This window comes from Meleagris gallopavo, chromosome Z (assembly GCF_000146605.3).
Source record: "Meleagris gallopavo isolate NT-WF06-2002-E0010 breed Aviagen turkey brand Nicholas breeding stock chromosome Z, Turkey_5.1, whole genome shotgun sequence".
NCBI lineage: Eukaryota > Metazoa > Chordata > Aves > Galliformes > Phasianidae > Meleagris > Meleagris gallopavo.
The window spans coordinates 32,793,176-32,799,001 of NC_015041.2; the positions used below are offsets into that span (position 1 = coordinate 32,793,176).

The window sequence follows — 5,826 nt, forward strand, 5'->3', positions numbered from 1 at the left end:
AACAACTCTAGCCAGGCTACAGAAGTTTCTCAAATTACTTTCATTCTTTGTTTTAAGTAGAGAACAATGCTGTTAAAATATTTAACAGAAGTTTTAAGAATCATACTCTGTCTTTTTCTGCATTATGTACTTGCATTTCTTTTAAATCAAGGGTTAACTATGAATTATCTGTCCATTTTTACTGAGTTTGTTCTAAGCAATTTTTTGTCCTGAATTTTTAAATTACTGTGTATGCAGGTCTCTAGCATTTTGGTACATATATTCCTTAAGTAAACATATAAAGAAGAGCTATAGAATTTTGGAACTGGGCATAATATTCTAAATTAATTTATTTCCCAGTATTTTACACAATTTGGGTTATTTTTTTCTACCTCTTTAAAAAGTTCAGTGTATTTTCCTTGCCCCAATTTATTACCTTTCATGTAATTTCTGCTAACATATATTTTCCTTTTCATAAAATATATTTTATATCATTGCTCCTTTTTTTTCCCCTCAAATTCACCTCTTAGACCCATAAATATTTTGGGAAATAAAATCTTTACCACCTTACTTACTCACAAAATCCCTTTGTTTGATTACTATGAACAAGATTTGACCTTGATGTGTATTTGCTAGGTAATTGTAATCTACGTGCAAATATGCACTGACATACACACTTGCAGATTTGTGCATCAGTACTTCAGAGAAGCAAGCTTTCTCATAGAGAGCACAATGACTAAAAAGTAAACAGATATTTTCTGTTTAATCATGTAATGTCTTATTTATACAATAAGAATTTCAGTTTTAAATATTTAACTTGTTTCTGGATTCCCTCAACTGGTGTGCTCTTTTTTCTGTCCTCACATTTGTTATACATTTCCCTGGCTGAATGTCATTATTAAAACTCTCACCTTCAAAATAATTTATTCTATGCAGCATTCAAGAGAAAGATTATTATTGAAGTTGTCCATTTGATTTGCTTAAAAATTAAAGAGCTAAAATGCACCTTACAGATAGAACATACTTTTGGAAGTCAAAGCAGTAATGTCATGCAAACAATCCTGGGGCAGTAAAGCTATAGACTACAGGGAATAACTCATTCTTCTGTTCTGAGCATAGTGATACTCACAGAAGATGTTTACCTGAATTATAGGGATATCCGGAGCTGCCAAAAGTCATGTTAGTGATAGATGACACCCACAGAAATCTTCCATTTTAAAAGTCCCAAATGGATGGCACTGAAAGTTTTATTAAGACAACAGAGTGTTTAGGGTGCTCCTCACTAGTCATGAGGACGGAGCAAGAATACTCAATTTAAGCAATCAAAAAATGCAATTCTGCTAGACTTGATGGTTATAGAATATTTCAGTCTGTTAGGAAACATTCATTTGAAACAATATGCAGCTAACTTCTCCCATACCGATCTTCATATGTCATGTGAATCTTTTCTTTCCACTTGTGATAGCGACATAAAATCACTTAAAAATCTGAGTCAAGCTGACTGAGTCTATTCACCTCCTGGATAGATATATGAAAGACAGAGTAGGTATAGAAAAGGATACTGAATTTATTATGATCTTGACTTGGATGGGTATGGTTGGTGTGAGGGACAAGGCATTTGTAAGACAGATTTTTCATCTTTTTCTGTCCAGTATGTTAAGGTTTTTAATTTTCCTCAAATCCTATTATGAAATAAATTTCTGTTGTGCTCCATACATGTAAATGTACCTTATAACATAATGAGTTCATTTTTGGTATATTAATCTATAGATGCTTAGGTTTTTATTATTATTATTATTATTATTATTATTATTATTATTATTATTATTATTACTTTGAAAACAAAATATTTATGTGGAAAACAAGAAGGAAACAAAGTGAGACAGGTAGTAAGAATGTCAATAAATTCACCTTATAAAAAGATATAATTTGACTAAATAAGGTTAAAAAATTGAACTCAATGAATTTACATATGTAAGTGAATAAAACTTGCCATGAATAAACCAATAGAAGTTAACAATTCATACTATACAGACATAAAGGTGGATAAAAGTGACAGATAATATACTAAAGATTTTGCAAGATCTCTTTCTTTAGTGATGGCTTGTATGTCACATATAGTAAAGAAAGCACTAACAAGTGATTCCTGAGACAGAGGCTTATACTCTGTGATCTATTTTGTAACAGTGAATAGAGTAATGTATAGGCATTTTATCTTTTGTTAAAAGTAATTGAGAATTCTCTGAAGAGGAGTACAATGACACAATGCAAACTGAGGGAACATATTGTGAGTATAACACACAACCTGAGGACACCTTACTTTATTGATCATAAGGTTTAGATTTCTAGGATACTTCCTCTCTTTATGGTTAACGTCACCAGTTGTTTGCTTATGATTGTTTGCTGAGGTCCAGAGAAAAGCATAAGATACCCTAACCTTACCATCTATATATTAGCAGAATGCAAGATATAAATGCTGTATATTACACTTTGAAGTTTCTTTATGTCTATAGAGAGCACTGGTTGTTTTGCTTATTTGTATAATACCACACAAATTTTCCACATAAATAACACTAGTACTGCATTTCTCAATCTTTTTAAAGTTATTTCTCATGACATTTGATTTGGAAAGCTAATTTCATAGTAAACATCTCCTTTACAATGGTGTTAACAGAGAAAGTAGTCATGCTGCATGGGAGAAGAGTTGCATCAAGAAAAGGAGGTTGAAGTAGGAGAAATCTAACTGCTTTTGCCTTTGCGCATTTGGTGAGAGACTAATGAAGAAACTACATGTGTTTTTCTGAAGGGATAGAATTTAAGTATGAGAGCTCGCAGTGTTTCTCTCTCTACCCTCCTACTGCTTGAACTTTAATGGCTCTCCTGATTTGTAGTCATCTGAGAACAGGCAGCAGAAGCTGACATATAGAAGAGACTTTGCACTTAAAAGTTCTTTGTAGTTCTTTGTTGTTCTGTTATTTAACTTGGTCTTGTGAAACATTTTATCTCTTCCTACGCTTTTTTTTTCTTTTTTTCCCCCCCTGTAGATACCTACAAACACATCAGCATTAATAGTGAGTGACTGTGTCTTCTTTCTCTTTCAAGCTGAATCCCAACCGCAAAACACAAAATGTTTATTGGTCAGGACATTCAGAAATAAGTACTTCATTTTATTTTAGAAAATTTTGACTTAATACATAGAAAGAAATATTTACCCTTGAAATCCCCCACATAGAGAATACACCAGGTAAAGAATGTTGAATAATGAGTATATCAATACTGAGTAATTTGTATTGAGTGTTTATTCATCATTATCCTCTGATAAAGAAATCTCTGTAGACACATTCTAGTTTTCTTGTGTTCCTTCAATATCCAAATGCAAACACTGGCAATTTTTCCTGGTAGTTAAGCCTTGACCAGGGCACTAAGTGAAAGCCCAAAAATTGTGCAAAAAAATAAGTGCTCTCTTGATTACCAGTGAAGATTTATGAGAACTTCTGGAGACAGTGGAGTTCATAAGATCTTATTTGTTTTAAAAAGCATTGAGACAGCAGATAAGCAGCATTGATGATTCTTTGTGTTACAAACTTCTCTCTACTAGGGATGTGTTTTAGTACTATGAATTGTCTGTTCATAGTCAGTGTCTGATAATTTTTGTCTATCTACACCAGATCTAATTATAATCCAAAGACAATATTCACTAACACATTTCTTCTTTCACATTCTTATGAAGACTTTCTTGGTTTTTTAATAGAGGTGATTGTGGATAACATTGTTCTTACTTGGTTCACTTACCTGCCTGTCAGACATTCTTACTTTCCAATGGCAATAAATCTCTAATCTTGTTCAAATTTTGCCAGTCTCATTCTCACTGTCACCACATGGCGTGCAGCTCAGTCCTCAGCACGTGCACTATGTCTAATAATGAGCTTTATTCAGAAAGAGCGTAGCATCTGGAGTCACCAGCAATCTTCTAGGAGCTAATACTTAAATCCTTGATATTTTGCACTGTTTGGCAGGTATGATAATATCAACATGCCATCTAGGTTGCTACAGCTAGATTTCAGCTATATGGTTCATACTATGTTATCAAAATTTCTTAATATTCTATGACAGAATAACTTACGGTTTAGACAGAAGTACTTATGGTTAAGGAATTTTTCTGCAGTGACAGTGAGAGTATGGTGCGGTGCTCTGTTACAGTGGTTTAATTGAAAAGTTAGCCAGAAGTTGTCAAATAGACAAGGAGCATATTAAGCTTGACATTACTCAGTCATAATGTTATACTCCACATAGAACAATAAGAAATGTGATGTATTCAAAAACAAAGAACCATCTTTTCCAGTTGCTCTCCCTTCTTCTCCCTTCTCCATTATTTGATTCTCAATACCTCCTATACTAATAATTTTTTCTTGAAAGAATTTGCTACTTCCATTCTGCTCCCATCCAGGGTAGCCATCATGTATTTTGGTGAATACTTACTTACCAAACACCTTGGCTAACTCAAATCTTTCTTCATTTTCTACTAGCAATATGTAGAAGTGGCTGTGGCCACTTTATTATACTGTTTATTAATCATCATTGTTACTGCCCTTGGACCAAATTTCTGACCCAAAGTCAGAGTTTCAACAGTTAAATCACTTGATACACAATTATGTTTACTGGGTCCTTATATCCATCCAATTTTTTTCATGCAACAGTTGATTTATGTCCTTCCTACAAGACTACAGAGCATTTTATTTGACTGAGTCAGTTTATGTTGTGCTTCCAGATCTTTAACTTCTGTTTCCAGAGCAGTATATTTGTCAAGCCACTGTTTTTCTCTCAGCGTAGCAGAGGTTATAATTCAGCCCTTGAGAAGAGTCTAAAATCTCAGGGAGGCCTCCCACCAAGTTAACAAGGAACCATTATTCCCAAATTTTCAGAGACTTTTCTTTGCTTCTTTATTTTAAACGGAACCTTTCCTAATAAGGATTTTTTTTAATATGAGTTTTCAGTAGAAGGATACATGAAAGGCAATTTTAACACCAAGAAAACTCGGATGAGGAGAACAGAAGAATCAGGCAGTGAAAACATGATCTGACAGTAAACATGGTGGCAGTGGGAGAAAGATGAGTGGGGGCTCTTATTCTGTTAAAGACCTTCACATGAAATCTGACAGAATTATAGGGAGATCTTACAGAACCTCAAGGTGACCCTCAGGTTTGCTCTCTTTCTTGCACTCCTAATTCTGCTATTGTTTCATTCCTTTCTTCCTACTTTTCTTGCACTTGACTTTTCTGCACTCGTTTTTTGTGTTCCAGACAGAATATCCTACTCTTTTCCCCTCAAATCCTTTTGCTTGCCAAGATCTCACATCTTTCAAATTCCTCCCTAAAACCTCCTTCATCAGGGAATTTTCACTCCTTATCCAAGCCAGATGCCTTTCTTGCTCTAAATATTTTTTCCATATCTGCACTTGTCTGTCTTACGGCATGGATATCTGGCAGTCAGGGATTATCAATAATTTTCTTCCTTGAGACAGAACGAGAATTTCTTACTGTTTCATTGTTTTGACTGATTGACCTAAGAGTCCTTCTATCTCATGGTTGCCATTCAGTAGTTTTCCTCTTTAAAAATTACTGCAAAGATGGGGATGCTTCTGCCATGGCAAGAATTTAAGGACCTCAGATTTCTAGGACTTGTTTTTTCATACTGTGTAAAGTAGTAAGAATGAGACAACTTACTAATAAGTTTGCAAAAGCCAGTCCCTTGTCAGCCTTTCAGGCTGAAGGACTCCTTGCTGAAGGAGTGCATTCAATAGTGTTAAAAGTTAGAAATTTTTATCCATTAATGAAATCATCCATTCAA

The 5,826-nt window shown here is 34.1% G+C and overlaps 1 protein-coding gene across 1 annotated transcript in view; it reads left to right on the forward strand.

Moving 5' to 3' along the window:
• The window catches only part of LOC104915076 (sarcoplasmic reticulum histidine-rich calcium-binding protein-like), a 260,268-nt gene that overhangs the window by 208,896 nt on the left and 45,546 nt on the right, over window positions 1-5,826 (forward strand). The window lies entirely within an intron of this gene.